Here is a 17,332-nt window from a genome sequence, read left to right as displayed (position 1 = left end):
TGTACTTTCGAAATTTATGTTCATTAAATAAGATAAAATATAAATGAAAAAAAAAGACATACTAGAGTGCAGTTAAAATCAAAACAGCCTGATACTGGCACAAAAATACTCATGTAGACCAGTGAAACAGAATAGAAACTCGAGAAATCAGCCACACATCTACAACCAACCAATCTTTGACAAAGGATTAATCCCTGGAGAAAGGAAAGTCTCTTCAACCAGTGATGCTGGAAGTATGGATCTCCACATGGAGAAGTATAAAACAAGATCCCTGCTTTACACCATTTACAAAAAATTAACTCACAATGGATCAAGGATCTAAATCTGCTACCTGATATCAAATTACTAGAAGAGAACATTGGGAGAAACTCTGCAAGACATTGGCATAAGCAAAGACTTTTTGGAAAGGATCCCAGATACAGAGGGAATGAAAGCAAAACTAGACAAATGGGATTACATCAAGCTAAGGAGCTTCTGCACTGCAAAGGAAGCACTCAACAAAGTGAAGAGGCAACAGACAGAATGGGAGAGACGTTTGCAAACTATGCAACTGATAAAGGATTAGTATCCGGAATCTATGAAGAGCCCAAGAAACTCAACAACAACAAAACAAACAATCCAGCCAACAAATGGCCAAAGAGTCGAACAGGCATTTTCAACAGTTTAAATTCAAATGGACAACACACACATGAAAAAATGCTCAGGATCACTAGCTCTTAGGGAAATGCAGATCAAAACCACAGTGAGGTTTTACCTTACCCCAGTTAGAATGGCTCTTTTACAGAAATCTACAAACAGTTAATGCTGGAGAGGATGTGGGTAAAACTACCCTGATCTATTAGAGGTGCAAATGTAAACTGGTGAGAGCCATTGTGGAAGATAGTATGGAGATACTTCTGAAAGCTGAAATTAGATATACCATATGACCCAGATGTGCCACTGCTGGGAATTTACCCAAACAAAATGAAATCAGCATAAGAAAGGATATTCTGTATCCTCATGTGTATTGCAGCTCAAGTCACTGTAGCTAAGGCATGGAATTAACCAAGATGCCTATCAACCATTGACTGCATGAAGAAATTGTGGTATATACATAATATAGAGTACTGCTCAGCCAAAAAAAAAGATTGAAATCCTGTCTTTTCCAGCAAAATGGATGCAATTTTATGTGTATTTTTTAAACCTGAGCTTTTGGAGTGATAGTCAAAAATAAGAATATCAAGGCATGTTCTATTGTTTTAATCTATGAATTTTATGGTTTCAAGCCTGTGTTAGGTCTTTAACCAATATTAAATTGATTTTTCTCTGGTATAAGATACCAGCCAAATTTCATTCTTCTGCATCCTAACACTAGGTTTTGACTACTTTTTTCTTCAGTGAATCTTTTTGGAGCATTTGTTCAAGATTAGTTGACTATGTATGCTTTGATTTATTTCTGTTCCATTCATCTGTGTCTCTTTTTATGCCAGTACCATACTGTTTTGTTTACTATAGCTTTCAAGCATAATTTGAAATCTGGAAGTTTGGTACCTCCAATTTGTTTTGCTTTCTCTAAATTGTTATGGCTCTTATGTGGCTCCATGTGAATTTCAGAATTGTTTTCTCTGTTTCTGTAAAGAGTGCCATTGGAATTTTCATAGGGATTGTACTGAATATATACGCTGCTTTGGGTAGTAATTCTTCCTGTCTGATATGGGATATTTTCCCATTTATTTTTGTCTTCCAATTTTTGTTCATTATTGCTTCATAATCTTCTTTTTTTAAAAGATTTATTTGAAAATCAGAGCTACAGAGAAAGGGAGAGCTGCAGAGAGAGAGCCTCCATTCTCGTTCACTCCCAGGAAGTGAAAAAGGCCAGGCTGGGTTGAGCGGAAGCCAGGAGCCAGGAGAATGCTTCCTAGGTTTTTATGTGTAGATCTTTCACCTTCTTGGTTGAGTTACTAAGTATTTTATTATTTTTGATACTATTTCAAATGGGACTGTTGCCCTTATTTGTTTTTCAGATAGGTTGTTGCCACTGTGAAATGCAGGAGCTGTGCTGTGGTGTAGCGGGTAATGCTGCTGCCTGCAGTGCTGGCATCCCATATGGGTGCTGGTTCGAGTCCCGGCTGCTCCGCTTCTGATCCAGCTTTCTGCTATGGCCTGGGAAGGCAGTAGAAGATGGCCCAAGTGCTTGAGCCCCTGCACTTGTGTGGGAAACCTGGGGGAAGCTCCTGGCTCCTGGCTTTGGATCAGTGCAGCTCTGCTCCTGCCATTGCAACCATCTGGGGAGTGAACCAGTGGATGACTTCTCTCAGTCTCTCTGTCTCTGTCTCTCTCTCTGTCTCTCTCCCCCCGTCTCTCTCTCCAACTTTTTTTAAATAAATTAATTTAAAAAGAAATGCATTGATTTTTACATATTGATTTTTTAACATCCAACTTTTCTGAACTCCTTCATTAGTTCTAATGGCTTTTTCTGGCTGTTGAATCTTTAGGGTTTTCTACACATAAAATCTTGCTATTTGCAAAAGGTGTAACTACTTCTTCCTTTCCTGTTTGGATGCATTTGAATTTTTTTCTGGTGCAAGTGCTCTTGCTAGTGCTTCCTGTCCTCTATTGAGGATATGTCTGGTACAGTACTGAATGTATGGTGTAGTCTCCTCCCCTGGAGAGTGCAGTTAAGTGTGAGCTGCTCATAAGTGGCCATTCTTAACTGGAGCGAAGTTCCTTCTGTACCACGTTCCTGAGAGCTTTTATCAGGCAGGAATGCTGAATCTGTCAAGTGTCTTTCCTGTGTCTGTTGAGCAGGTCAGGTGGGATCATCTTCCCTGCTGTCCTCAGTGGGTGGTCAGTGTGTATTCGCCAAGGCTGTGTCCAGGGGAGGGCTTCACTGTTGTAAGTGAACTCCCTGTGCTGGTGAGCACTGCAGGCATCCCCAGCGGCCAATGTGCAGGTGGTCATGGCGGGGTCAGGGGCAGCCGGCACCCTCCTGTTCATCCCTCCATCCCTCAGGCTCCAGATGACCCTGACGGGGGCTAGGGTGGTGCAGGCAGGGGGTTTGCTCCCGTTCTCTGTGCAGCTGTCCTTGGTTCCTGTGCTCCTTTGCTCTACGCTCGCACACTCCCGTAGCTACCGCAGTTGACATGTAGCTGTTTCTCCATTTGCTTTCCCCAGAGGAGATGTGCACTGGGAGTTCCAAGATGTCATTGTGCTGATGTCACCGCTTGGGGATTGATCCTTAAAGTGACAAGGCATCCAGCATGTGGTACTGCTGATCCAAGATAATGCATAGCCAGAGTGTAAGTTGTTGTTGTTTTACATTTTATTTATTTTCATTTGATTTGAAAGGTGGAGAGACAGAGACACATTGAGAGAGAGAGAGACAGAGACAGAGAGACAGAGAGACAGACAGGAGGCAGACAGACACAGAGAGATAGTCTATCCTGTGGTTCTTTCCCCCCAAATGTGCATAACAGCCAGGGGTGGGCCAGGCTGAAGTCACAAGGCATCCAGGTTTCCCTTGGGAGTGGCGAGGACTCGAGTCCACGAGTCATCACCTGCTGCCCCTCAGGGTGCATTAGCTGGAGGCTGGATCAGAAGAGGAGCAGCTGGGACTTGAACCTGGCACTCTGGTATGCAATGCCAGTGTCCCAACCAGGGACTTAACAGTTGGGCCACATGCCTGCCCTTTTCCTACCTTACAGAGGGTATATATGCTAATATAGTTTATTTTAATGAGAAGGAAAATTGGTAATGCTACAAGACTTTAATGTCACTTTAATTCAGAAATTCAGTGTCCTGCCACATCGGCTCTGTGACAGGTACATTTGTGACCACAACAGCATCATGCATTGAAGTGTTGCGTGCATTCCAAGCTGAAAGCAGTTATGTTTAGACTCCCCTCTACACCGCTAGCACATTTGACACCATTTTCTGCAAATGGTACCGGTGCACAGAGGAAAATCTTGTTCCTGGCTTCTAGGCATTCTCAGTTTGGAGTTTGGTATGGTTTCACAGCAGCCTCAGTGAGCATCAGTGTTGCGTGGAGAATAATATTTGATGTTGCACCTTGCAGCCCATTGCAAGATGAAGGCATATCATTCACGACTAGGTTGCCTCTCCATCTTGATAATAGGGCTGATTTGGACAGTTGGCTTGAACTTTTATTTATGATATTCAGATTGAAGCAGTTATTTACTCTTAGGTAAAACTTTCATCAGCTCTACCTGGAGCATTGATCAATTTTAGCACTTTTCTGTCCCTAGAACGACCATATTTTTGGATGACTGTCAAAATTGGCTCTACGGCAATCTGAAGGGCTATATTCCAGGTCATGTGACTGTTTACTGCTTCAATAAAAAGGAAATTACGAATGCAGGGTAACATTCACTACTTGTTCATGTCACATATTCATGCGAAACTCCTTGGCTTACTGTGGTGTTTGCTTGATATGTATTCTACAGAATACCTTTTGTTTCCGCAAAACTGCATTTTTATCACTTTTGCATCTGAGTCTAGCTTTCTTCAAGGGAAACATTTTCACAACAAAGGCAGATAGAAAATGCCACAACGAGGAGCTACTAACCCTGTAGATTCGCTTGACTCCGAAAAAACAGCAAGATTTTAGAGGATACTCTGACCTTGAATATCGAGAAATCCCACAGGCATGTGTGTTAAACCATTGTTCATTGCCAAGTCTTACCACTGCACTTCCTAGTTTGCTTGCTTATTTTCGCGTTAAGTTCCTTAGTGGCTAGCGGGGATATGTCATGATTCACATGAAATCCCAGGGGGCCATACGAAGAACAACATAGTCGTGTTTCTCCCATGAGAAATTTTAGCATGATGAGTTTGAAGTTGTCGCCTTCTCCTTTCTTTGGAAGACTGAATTCCAAAGCTTCAGTGGTATTGTTCTTAAATTCCACAGGATCAGGGCTGTACTGAGGACATGTCTGCTGCTTCTTTGACACAATCAATCCTCACCCCCTACCCCTACCCCAGATTTGAGGTTCTTGCTCTAACAGGTTTCAGTATAAGGTTTGGGACAAACCATATCGCAGTCTTAGTCTGACTCCGTTACTATTGAACTGAGTGAAATTAACAAGCCATTTTCCTGTCTGAACAGTTGTTTCCTCATAGAGAAAAGACAGATAAAAATAGTCACCATAGAGGCTTGTTGTCTGTGCATATGTGTTTAACAAACTCAGTAAATGCTGGTTGCTCTCTCACTCTCTTTTGCTCTTAGAAATGATACAGTAAGTTTTTTTTTTTCCCCAGGTTCGTTCATGTTTCTGAAGTACAGCTGGTTATAGTGACATCTGTTGACATTACTACGCAGTATAAAAGTCAAGAGCATTGTCTTATTCAAAACTAAACCCGGTGGCCCAATCAGGTGGACACAGGACACCTTCAGGGGTTCTGGGCACTGGTCTGGATCCTCTCATTCACTAACTCGGTGACTTCCACATCTCCACGCCTTGAACTCCTTCTCTAGAAAATAGGGAAACCACCATCAGTAAGATAAGTTCCCGCGACACCCTTTAGAGGTGTGAAGACTCAGCGAGGGACTCTGAACCGCAAGCGCTGAGAATGTTGAACACCAGTCCTGAGCTCAGGCACACTCTGTCGAGGCTCCTCTGATGTGGGCTCAATCAGCAGGAAGCTAGCGAGCTGTGATAAGCTGAAGCTCTCCATCCCTGCCTGATAAGGCGGTATTACTTAAACTGTCAACTTGATAAGCCTACCTCCCAGAGATGCTCCTGTCTGAGGCTAAGACCCCACCCTGTTTGCACATCCAGTTGGGTACCACCCCCTTTCTTGTAAGAGCAGGAAGGGGCAGCACTGGTTCCCCCATGGACCCTGCTTAGAGGTCCCCTCCCGTTTCCTGCCTTTTCACCGTGGACCACGCTTGGATGCGCTCGCCCTTACCTGCACTCTCCCTCCACGGGTCTCAGGTCTTTCCCACTCTCCTGCTCATCCACCCTTGATGGCCCTCGGTTCTTTATTTTTCTCCCGTGTTTGTGGGCCCTTTGGGTCTGCATACTGGGTGTTACTCAGGGTAGGGCAGCCCATACTTGCACCTGAATGTACATTTATTCCTTCTCGGCCAAACAAGCTCTGTCCCATTTTGCACCCAATTCCAGTCTCCATTTAGTGTTTCTATCTCTGTGGGAAATAATAACCTGGGTCAAAAATTAATACATTCATTGGCTACATCACTTTGATGCTTGCTTTGCAGACAGGATTTTTTGTTGGGTCATGGTCCTGAGGACCACGCACCAGTCAGCCATGTGGGTGTAGGGGTGGCCAAGGTCAACAGAGCATTTGTTACCAGTTTGTCCCTGTTGAGTTTATGCTCCTTTTGTTTTCATGGCAACTTCCCAGCTTGAGTGAATGGTGGAAACCGTATCATGTGTGTCAGTGGCTCCCCATAATGAACCTAAAAATCATGCCATGGCTTCCAGGAGTGGAGGGTGGGGGAGATTTGTTCTCTCTACTCATTTCTGGAAGGAGAAGTACAATTTTAAATGACACTAACACTTGCTGTAATTTTTGGTGGCACGCCTTGAGTCGTTCGTGTGAACGTCGAAGGGCCTCCGGGGTGTTGCTCCAGTTTGTGTTTCTAAGGGCTGCTGTGCTGCTCATAGGCACAGAGGGTGTGCATGTAAAAGAGCCGTGACCATGGCTATGAAGCAGAGTAAATCTTTGCTGTGTTCTGGGCACGGATTCTCCCCAGAGGTGAGCACTGCTTGGCTCTTAGGTTCGGCAGCAGCAGAGGATGGACTGGTAACAGAACACTGAGAAGGAACCTGGGGCATTCTCTCAACAATGGGCCGACAGAGCCGCGCACTTTTAACCATTTCCAGATGCACCCAACGAAGTCACATGGGAGATTTATTTCTTTCACAACAGAGTCAATTGGGCATGACACTGAGGCACTGTTTGAGGAAAAAGTCTAACTCAACTCCGTCGGGACTCAGTAGGAAATTTAAGGAGAAGCAATTTCTGTTATCGGTTTTAATGAATACCATTAAGTGATAACCAAAAAGAGAGAAGAAAGAAAGATTAGGGATTGCTCCGAAAACATCCTTCCCACTCGTCTAAATTATCATGACAACACAATCTTCAGCTGTGAAGTTAATTCCCTCCGTAATTACATTCTATTTAGAGGTGCTATTGCTTAGAAATGTCCTTGGGAGGGGGGAAGGAGAAGGGGTCCCCAGCACCATGTGGCAAGTTGTTTATTTTCCCTGCATCGCCCTTGGGCACGGACCCTTCCGGGTGCTTGGGGAGTCCCTGCTGTCCCAGCCGCTGCCTCTATCCCGCTGCAAGGGGCGGGAGCATGCCCTGTCAGGAGAAAGCTTTGTGAACAGCATTCGCCTTGAATTCTAGGGGCTCTCAGCACTCCCCTGTGCCTGCCAGCGAATGAAAGAGGGTTCACTGGACCCCGCCTCACTGTCACCGCCGTTCTGCAGGTGACAGGGTTGTGTTCTTCAAAGAGATTTTTTTTTTAAAGAACAAATTAATGCCGGGCTCTTCAGGCTCTGTAGTGTGCAGCCGGCTTGTGCCACGACATGAATGCCCACAGTTCTGCACTGCCATCACCCCACTGCCTGTGTGCAGCGTGGGTGGTGGGGGTGGGGAGGGACGACACAAACCCCACAGAACCAAAAAAGCCACCACCCAGACTCGCTGTCTTTGAGTCTGGCAGGAGCTCTTCACTCTCCTGGCTGAAAACTGGGGTATTTTGTTCATGGGGGACGCCAATTTCCCATTTTCAAACCAGCGGGGGAGAAAGATGAGGCCGGAGGATGCCGGTAAAGGCTTCTAAGAGGCGAATCCCAAGGTTCCCCTACACGCTTCACGCGAGATCCGAGAACCTTCACGGCAGCCCGCGCCGGCCCACAGAGGTTCTAATTCTATTACTGCCGCATCCAGGCACATTATTTTTGCTCATTAACGAGATGGCATCATAATGGAGCATGCAGCAGGCAGAGTGATTAGCAAAGCGCCTCCTTCCATTCTTCAAGATGTCATCAACACACTGGTCGGGAAACAAACTCATTTTCCAACTCTGCCATGATTTGCAGGGCTTCAGGCACGATGATAGCTTGTCTGCTTGGTTTAAAAGAGCTCCTGATATAACAGAACCTGACACTGTTTACCTCAGCCTATTATGCCTGCTGCATTCACTGACTGCTTCACTGGAGAAGAAAAATCGAAAGCAGGCTATTCATTGTAATGCCAGCTGCTTTTTAAAAAAAGGAAATCAATTTTTTGCTTGCGCTCAGAATGTACTCGGCAGGTCCAGAGTGACCTATCACTTTTGATGTCAACAACAAAAGGATCTGCCTGAATTTTCCACCACAATCACCCAGCAGCTCAAAGAACATTGAAAATCCGAGATTAGTTTCATTTTAGTGTATGTTCAAATTGGTATGCACTCATCCCAACAGTATCAGAAAATAGGAAGCTGGGGGTGACACAGCCATTGTGTGCCGAGCTGGAGGAGGACTCTGGGTTTTGCCTCTCACGCCGGGTTTTGTTATAAATTACTTGGCAGGGCCATTTTATGACGGAAATAATTAGTTACGTTGAGTATTTATAGCTGGTATCATGATGCCTTTCTGCACTGCTAATTAATTATTTTATGGCCAGCATGTTTCAAATGCAATTAGTTAGGTATGGCAATGATCATAATATTTTGCATATTCATGACAACATTCTGCCTATTTGCAGCAAAACTTGGGTGTCAAAATCAGTTATTTCCCTTTTGTTATTAGGCAGAATAATTACAGGAAACAATAACAATGATCTCCTGCCTGTGAATGACGTTTTCCATCGGAGCACCTCCATTCATGTCGCCCATGTGTGCACCCCTGTGGCTCCTCATCAGGAAATGGAAACTCCATATGGGGACCAGGATTTGGCTGGGTCTTCAAGGTCACCCCTGGAGGCTTTTGCTCTTTTCATGTGTAGTTGGAGTCTCACTGGGGCACCCGAGAGGAACTGAGCACTCAACAAGGAGTGTTGGGAGAGAGAAGGTTTGGGCCAGAGAAAGAAACAAAAGAGAGCAGCCTCTGGGTTGTTTTTGAACAAAGGCCCTGCTTTTTTTTTTTTTTTTTTTACTTTAATATGCTGTTTTGGTGGCAGGTGTGGAGGCGCCTCTAATCAGAAGCGAAGCCTCCTTAGTTCCTGTGCAGAGGACAGACTGCATTACTGCTTCCCCAGCCTCCGTGTCCAGCAGCTCGCTGTCTTCTGTCCTTCTGTTGAACACTTCCTGAGTCCCGAGAGTCTGGAGACAGGACTGGCCTGGGAAGCCTGGGAATGCTCCGTTAGCTCGAGGACAAGATCAGCGACATGGGCTGTCCCAGATCGGGCCAATTCCTCTTTGCTTTAAACCTCCCCGATCAGCCACCATCCTCCATTTCCTTTTCCTCGCATGTCTCCGCAAAGTACTGAAAACAGTAAAGAACAAGAAAAATACTGGCCGTTGAGAACTGAGAGTTAGCTGTGAGTTTCCTTTTATGATGTGGGCTCAGAGGAGAGGAGCGATGTGGGGAAGTGAAATGTTGACGTAATTCCAGTTTTTGCTCCTAGACTACCAAGGGAAAAAACAATGAAAAAGAGCAGCTGAAGAACTGAGATAAAAAAAAAATATGAGATTATCCCTTTGTTAAAATTATGAGAGATTTCCAAAAAGTTTATGGAAATTGCATGTTATGGGAAAAGTGTGCATAGATTTCAAATTTAAGGGAGGCAAAATATGCTTATCATTTAATGTCATCTCCCCGTGAATGTCATGCAGGCCTGCGTGGACTCTGTGGCCTCAAACTGCCATCTTTCTCCCTCATAAGGACATGGAATTCCTCCTATTCTGTTACCAAGTTCTGCCCTACTCTTTCAAATTCAAGCCCATTTCCATTCTTTGGGTTTGTTGCCGACATGAAGAGCAAGCGGGCTTTGAAGTTAATAATCATTATTTTCTCATTTCTTGGGATGAAGGCAGAAAGAATCCCTTTAGCCTTCCCTCAGAAACCACTCTTTATCCCTTTAATCATCTTTGTCACGTCTCTGAACTCACTCCAGTTTCCCCACATCTGCACGTTGTGAGCGTGAGTTCTCAGTGTTCTGAAACGTACTCCAACCCAGTTCTCAAAACCATCTGCCGGCACTCGGGGCCACATCTAAAATCCTTCCTGCTGTTTTAACAGCCCTGGAGTGGGTCACAGGCTAGCTGTCTTGTTGCCTTACTTCAAAAACAAAACACAACCACAAAGAGTAAGACAAAAAAGAATTCACAGAGGAGACATGTTGTTAAGGTGAAGGCTGAATTTTGGGTATGCCCTCCTTTGCTCGTGACCTCAAACACGGGTCACTTTCCAGTGTGAACTTAAGGATTCCACTCAGGTCAAGGCACAGGGCCTAGAGCTGGCGATGCCATTGGGAGCTCTGGCGAGTTGTCAGGGGCAGTGGGGGAGGCCGGGTCACCTGGTGTGAGCCCGGGAGCTTGTTCCCTGCCAGGAGCGCACTGGGGTCCTGAGGCTTTTGAACTGGAGTCAGCCCTTCATGGGATATTTATTATGAAACTCGTGACTGTTATTATTTCGGAAGATTTTTCAGCATCTACAAGACAGGCTGAAAAGGCAGAGGCTGGACAGGGAGAAGAAATTTCGTAAGGGGAAAGCTCTTACACACCTCTGTGGGAGCAGAGACAAGTAATCGATCCTTGATAACGAATGGTCATTTGATTTACTGGCTTACAGATTGACAGATTCTGCACCAGTGAGCGCTTGTGCTCCTCACTAACTATGTCTCAGTCCCCACTGTGCCTCCTCCGCTTCTCCCCTCTAACACTGCTGTCCCCTTAGTCCAGGGCCCTTGCGGACCCTTCAGGGACATGTAGAAAAATTAAAAAGCCATGAATACCTATTGGGAGTGGCATCGTGGCAGTTCCTGTTTTCAATTTACGGGAACTCATTCCAGCTCATTCTCCGTCTATAGCCCCAACTGCACTTGCAGATGTTGTCTGGTGAGAGAAATTCCAAACGTAAACATATTGTGGTCCTGATGAGCTATTCATGTTTTTTGTCATCAAAGAGTGGCCTAAAAAGAATAATGTAGGCGATGTGCTCTCGGTAATTGAGAGCCTAATCAATTCCACATTGTAATTGTCCCTGTCATCTGTTTACACACCTTTCATTGGTTTACAATTGTGCTCTCAAAAGGCAGGCTTGCCCCAGCCCTGCGGGTTGGAAATGTCTGTGTCTTGCTCTCTGAGCGCTCCACAAAGTGTGCTGAATGAACAGGAAGCATCAACAGCATTTCACAAACCAGATTTTGTATTGGTTCAATTCATGATCGTGAAATATTAGTGTCAAGCATCACTTTCAGTCCAGAGAGCTTTCTTATGCTTAATTTGCATAAAACAGTCGATGGACTCACTGGGGAAGAGTTTAATATCTGTCTTGCTAGTTTACATTAGGCTCTTGTAGTTTTAAAATTTGTCAGCCTTTATCGTCATCGAACTGAGTAATTGTACATGTTCGAAGCTAGGCTTAATTTTTTAAAAAGGTTTCTTTCTTCCAATTATAATTTTCACACCTCTTACATTTCTAGAAACTTCACAGACATCACTAATGTATTTCCATGAAGATTGACTTGTAGCAGCCTTCTATAGGGATTAGAGCTGACATCTGTGAAACAGTGCCTGAGAGAACAAAATATTAATATACTTCCTGCTATATGATGATAGGCATTAGGATGTCATTAACAACCCAATTTCTGAAATGGGGACTGACACTATGTTGGGCATGCTGATCTTGGGCCTGACCCAGCAGTGTGACCTAGAACCAGGATAAAACAGATGATGCGAGAGGGAGCCTTGTGTTTTTTTTTTTTTTTTTTTTCCTCTAAACTCTTTGTGCATGTAATAAGAATGTACTGAGCTTCTCTGTTTCTCTTGTTTTAATTCCTAAACTTTTTCACATGGAAAGGCCGTGCCCAGTGATGTATTTCATTTTTGTTTGGAAAAGATGGGTGAAGGGAGGAAACTCATCACCCAGTTTTATAGTTCAGTTGTTCCGGGCTGTATATACAGTGCATATATACAGAACAAATTCAGGTGCAACAGAATTTCTGCCTGGCTGTGTCCTTTGCCCTTGAGTCCTGCTGGATCCTCTCAGTGCACTTCAGCTGCGTCTCCGCCCAGCACTGCATTGAAGTCTGCCCAGGTCGTCTTCAACTTTGCCAGGGGACGGTGACACTGTTGTAACCTGTAACTCTGCAGTTGATGTTTACCTTTAAAAGTTTGTGAACTCACGACTATTATTTTAATGAATGCAAATTCTCTTAACTTTGTCCCTTAAAAAGTACCCACTTTCCCAGCAACCAATTCATGTGAGTATCTTCTACCCAGTAGTTGTTGTCCTGGCTCCCCAGAACACAAAGATGCAAGGCACACACATGGGTCCTTTGAGTTGCTTGTAATGCAAGCATCTTTGTCAAAATCGGTCTTTTGTGTTTCACAACTCTGAATTATATTTTAAAGCTGTTTGGCTTGTTTGTGTTACGAAAGAACCACTTTGGGTTTGTCTGAAACTTGCCTGTTTCTGTTTGGTCGCTTCAGTTTTACGGTCACCCTTTTAAAAAAAGAGGCAGGTGAGCGCCTTTCGAGAATGAGGTGTCTGCTAATCCCCCCACCCGATGTCAACCATTGAGGAAGTCAGGCACAAAAAGCTCAGGATGCCAAGTTCGAGGACCAGAGCTGGACCAGGTGGACAGAGGCCTCTGTATGCTCACAGCCGGGATTGTTCTCCCTCCTCAGGAATTGCACAGGACCAAGCATTCCTGAGCTGCGTGTTTCCAGGCCATGCCGAAGGTGCCCCAGCAGTTCCCAGCACTGTGAAGCTACCACACAGTGTAAGCAGGTGGCCTGGGGTTCAGGGGACCGGCTGAATGCTTAGTCTGTCCCCTGCAGCCGTGTGGAGAGCAGATTGTCCCTCACTCAGCCCGCAGGCCGGAGGGTTGTGATTGCCTCTCCATCTTTTAGGTTAGGGACTTAGCAGAGACGGAGAAAGCACCCTCAGCCTTTGATGTGGTTTGCAAAAAGATATTTAGGAAGCACAGAGGAGGAAAGTGTCGTCTTTGTTGCTTTCATTGTCTGCATCCACCAAGAATGAATTTTCATGAAAGAATTGCGTAACTATCCTTTTGTCTTGATCCAGTTGCCAGAAATTAATTTCCTTCATTTTCACAGCAACGACAGCCCTGCCCTAACTGCTTCCTTTGCTCTTTACGAGCACACAAAGTCATAAAAATCATGCAACTCTGTACTGATACCCTCCACGTCATCTGAGGAGAATCCATCCAGCGTGCAGTAGTTTGGTTTGAAAGGGATTTAATTGCTGCAAACTGTATTTGTAAACTAGTTCTTTCCACTACATCTAACAATGGCATAAAGTAATTGTTAGCAGACACAAAATCTGTATTTATTAATGTTTATTGTTTTCCAGCTGAAATTAATTTTCAAAGCATACTTCAGAGTGCCATTTACATTTGAAAATAAACACAGCAGATGTGTCATTAGGCCAGCCCCAGGATATTCCACGAGGTCTGCCGTGCCAGCATTTACTGCGTGAAGGCAAATGAGTGAATCTCCGGAGGATCAGCTCCACAGCACGGAGGTTTTAGCCAATCCACTGCTTGCGCGAGATGGGAACAGACTTTTGCTTCTCTACAGACCAGTCACGAGCAGAGTCTCCCTCGTTCTAGCTTCACTGAGAGTCAAATAAAAAATGCTCATGACTTGGTCATTTCTGATACAGTCCTGTGGCTTTCAACATGCAAAGAAGGGATTCAAATAACCTGTTTAGTACAAAATCACCAGGAACGCTCCTCCAAAGAGTATAGGATTTTCTGGAAATGTAAACTTGACTGCACCCAAGTGTCTTCCCCTAAATAATATTCACAGTAGGGCCGCTTACTGTGGCCTTCCAGAATTCCCCAGGAGAGCCAGGTAGATTTTTAACCATAGGGACCCTGTGTGCTGATACAGTGGACATCTTGTTAAAAGGTGACAGTGCCTATTTTATTGTAAAAGGCCTTCTTGTCACATGGGTGGCGGATCTAGACACAGGGAGAGGTGACAGGTGAGTTAGCTTCTCCCGTTGGAGGAGTGCTTTCTGCACATCATCCTGGCCTTTGACTGGGCTCCACCTGCCTGGCCGGACAGCTTCTTCTCCATGACAGGGAGACATCTGCAGTTCTTGCCTTCAACCACAATTGTCCTCCTGCACGAGTCCAAAGGCACTGAGAGTTAGCTTCGCTTGCTACATCTGTTTTGATGCAAAACCTGTACAACAAAGAATTTCCCCATCTCAGACACGCTGTGATACTCTTTCATCTTCTGCCTTGCAAGATGGGCTTTGACCTTTGTTGAGGCAAATGAGTGCTAAGCTAAGGGCTGATTTAAAGGTTATGTTTTCTGGGTTTCAGGTACGTAGCCCATGCCTTCACATGGAGCAGTGGAATATTCCTTATGTCAGTGACTTTCAAATGTTGAGGTTATCCCCTAGTGGACATTCAGAGTTGGCTTTGTTTTTCTTGCCTAACTGATGATTACAGGGTTCTCATGAAATCCTACTCTTGGACAGTCTGATGCTTCTGGATACAGAAGGCTCCCTGTTGGGTGTCTCTTGGTTCCGTCCTCGTGCGTCATTCTGAGCTCCGATTTAATTGCCTGCTCCTCCCCGTGGGCAGTGGTGCCCAGCAGGGAGGCGTAGGCAGTTGGGCAGAGGAGAAAGGCTGTTTCGGGAGGCTCTTGACAGCCTGGAGCCCATCTTCTAGGGCCATGGAAAAAATAATTTCAATTTGAAGACTTGTGTGATGATTCCGTAACTGTGGGCTGCCCGAACAGAGTTTCTGTGTGTTTTCTGCACCTTTACGAGTTGTAAAGACTCTGGTGTCTGATGCGTTGTTATAAAAAAGTAAACATGACCTGAAGACAAAGTGTGCACTGTAGTGTCTGGCACACAGGGTCACACAGATGTTACCTGATACTGAGCTACAAAGTCCCACCCAGAAACCTCCTTTTAAGCAAAGAAGCTTCAGTCTTTTTTTTTTTTTTTTTGACAAGCAGAATGGACAGTTGGACAGTGAGAAAAAGGTCTTCCTTTACTGTTGGTTCACCCTCCAATGGCCGCTGCGGCCGGTGCACCACGCTAATCCGAAGCCGGGAGCCAGGTGCTTCTCCTGGTCTCCCATTGGGCCATCCTCCACTGCACTCCCTGGCCACAGTAGAGAGCTGGCCTGGAAGAGGGGCAACTGGGACAGAATCCGGCGCCCCAACCGGGACTAGAACCCGGTGTGCCAGCGCCGCAAGGTGGAGGATTAGCCTAGTGAGCCGCGGCACCGGCCTAGAATCTTCAGTCTTGTCTATGATTCTCTTTCCATGCTGCTGGCAGTATAAAAATGTATGATGAACGTTCTAAATATCGAGTGATGCTAGGTTTACCTTTGACACGAAAGGACCAGAAGAAATGTCAAGGTGAGTCTAAATGAGGGTATGTCGTCACAGGCGAGGCAGTCGCAGAATCTTACTTTGTTTGAGTTCATTTTGATTCAGAAAGGTAGAAGCAAGTGTTCCTAGCCGGAACGTGGATCGGCTCCCATATGGATGCCAGCACTGCAGGCGGTGGCTTTACCTGCTTTGCCACCTCTCACCTCTGCATTGTAACATTTGTAGAGGCATCGCCATTTTAAGGATTGACCCAAGCAAGAGTCTCCTGGATTTTGTTTCTAGTCTGTCTAGCAAAGCAGTTAGTGCTGGAGTGACTTGGTGCTGCTGACGGCTTCAGATCCTCGGAATGAGTGGAGTCACTTATGGCGGCCGGCCACCTACTCTGTCGCCATCACTACCCTAAGTGTTGGTGATGGGGTACAAACTGCACATTCTTACCTCGACTGCCTTCAAGATCTGGACACTGATGTGCCAGGAGTCAGCCTGACCTGCAAAGCCAGTGGTCTTTCTGTACCACGTCCCCTTTATGTTTCAAAATTCTCTCCTGAATCGTTTTATTGATCTGACTGTATCACCCTGAAGAGAGCTCTGATCTCAGGGAGGCTTTGTGCAAAGAAAGGGAGCTGTAGGAGCTCGATGACATTGAATCGACCCAGAAACTTCTAGACATTCCGAAGGTGGTGTTGTATGCCACTCACAGGTGCCAGCCTCCAGCCAGTGGCTCAGCAAATCCAGAGTCAGCAAATAACCTGCTGGATTTTTAGAACGAAAGCTACGGGTCAGGGCCCTGGCAGGAGCAGCTCTCTTAGGCTGCCTGTTGGAGGAGGGCTTCCAGGCTTTGGGAAAGCTGCCAAGGATGGTGTAGCCACTCCAAGAGCTGTTGGAAGGGCACAGCCATGACTGTCCAGGCCTGGAGGGCAAAGTGGAGGGACAGTTTGGGAGTCCAGGTAGAACCGTGTGGCAGGGGCCCTCATGGGAGCTGTGACCTTCCCTGCAGTCACAGCTGTCCACGACTCTCAGTCCCTCGCTGTCCTCTGTTCTCTGCTAGGGAGAGGAGGTGCGGCATTGACTTCAGCCGAGGAGAAGCTAAGGGCAAAGAGCTTATATGTCACCCTGTGGTTCACCCCCCCACACACACAGGCATGCAGGCATGCACGCACACGTGTGCTCTGTGATGTGCGAGAGAGGAAATGGCTGAGCTTGTGTAGTGCCTCATGTGTGTGACGCTCTGCTGGGCACTGCTCAAGCCTCAGTCCAGCATTAACTTGATGCAGAGAGACCCTGGGCCACCCCAGAGTTCTGTGCTGCTACTCCAAGCCCCCATTTCTACCCACCAAGGCCCCCTCTCACTCTTTTATTACAACCCTGTTTTGTTTTCTTCATGGGTCTCCTGGTTTTGTAGGTAGGTTACATCCTCCTTGCTCGTCACTCTGCATTTGGAAAGCTGTGAGGGCACGCTCTTGTCTGTGTTGTTCCCTGAGCTAGCCCCAGTCCCTGGAGCAGGGCCTGGCACGTGGAGGTCTCTCTAAGTAGACTCATGGAACCAGAAAGGAGAGACTGAAGGAAGGAAGGAAGGAGGGCAGAGCACAGTAGGTAGAAAAGGTGTTGGAGGGTGTTGGGCAGATTCGTGGAGTTCTACAGCAGGGAGCATCAGACTAGGTCCTTGTGCTGGTGCTGCTGAATTTACTAGCCCTGGGATTTCTCTGAACAAAAGTCATTACTGAGCCTACCATTTCTGCTGTGCTGCCCGTGCTGCCCGTCAGGAAGCATAAACCAGAGGGCTTGAGGTGTGGCAGCAAATGCGTGTTTCACATGGGAGTCTTGGAACATCAG

At 45.9% G+C, this 17,332-nt stretch overlaps 1 long non-coding RNA gene across 2 annotated transcripts in view; it reads left to right on the top strand.

The window, feature by feature from the left end:
- LOC149126028 (uncharacterized) overlaps nt 1-6,405 on the top strand; it is a 60,882-nt gene extending 54,477 nt beyond the window's left edge. The window contains exons 2-3 of one of the 2 annotated variants that reach the window (XR_016235276.1): nt 3,154-3,278; nt 5,257-6,405. This is a non-coding gene — a long non-coding RNA (uncharacterized LOC149126028). The remainder of the gene's footprint in view (nt 1-3,153; nt 3,279-5,256) is intronic. The other variant, XR_016235275.1, reaches the window with a different exon arrangement.
- Nucleotides 6,406-17,332: the final 10,927 nt, after the last annotated feature.

Source organism: Oryctolagus cuniculus, chromosome 6 (genome assembly GCF_051225735.1).
Source record: "Oryctolagus cuniculus isolate XC-2025 breed Fujian yellow rabbit chromosome 6, ASM5122573v1, whole genome shotgun sequence".
NCBI classification, from domain to species: Eukaryota; Metazoa; Chordata; class Mammalia; order Lagomorpha; family Leporidae; genus Oryctolagus; species Oryctolagus cuniculus.
This window is presented reverse-complemented; position numbering and strand designations above follow the sequence as displayed.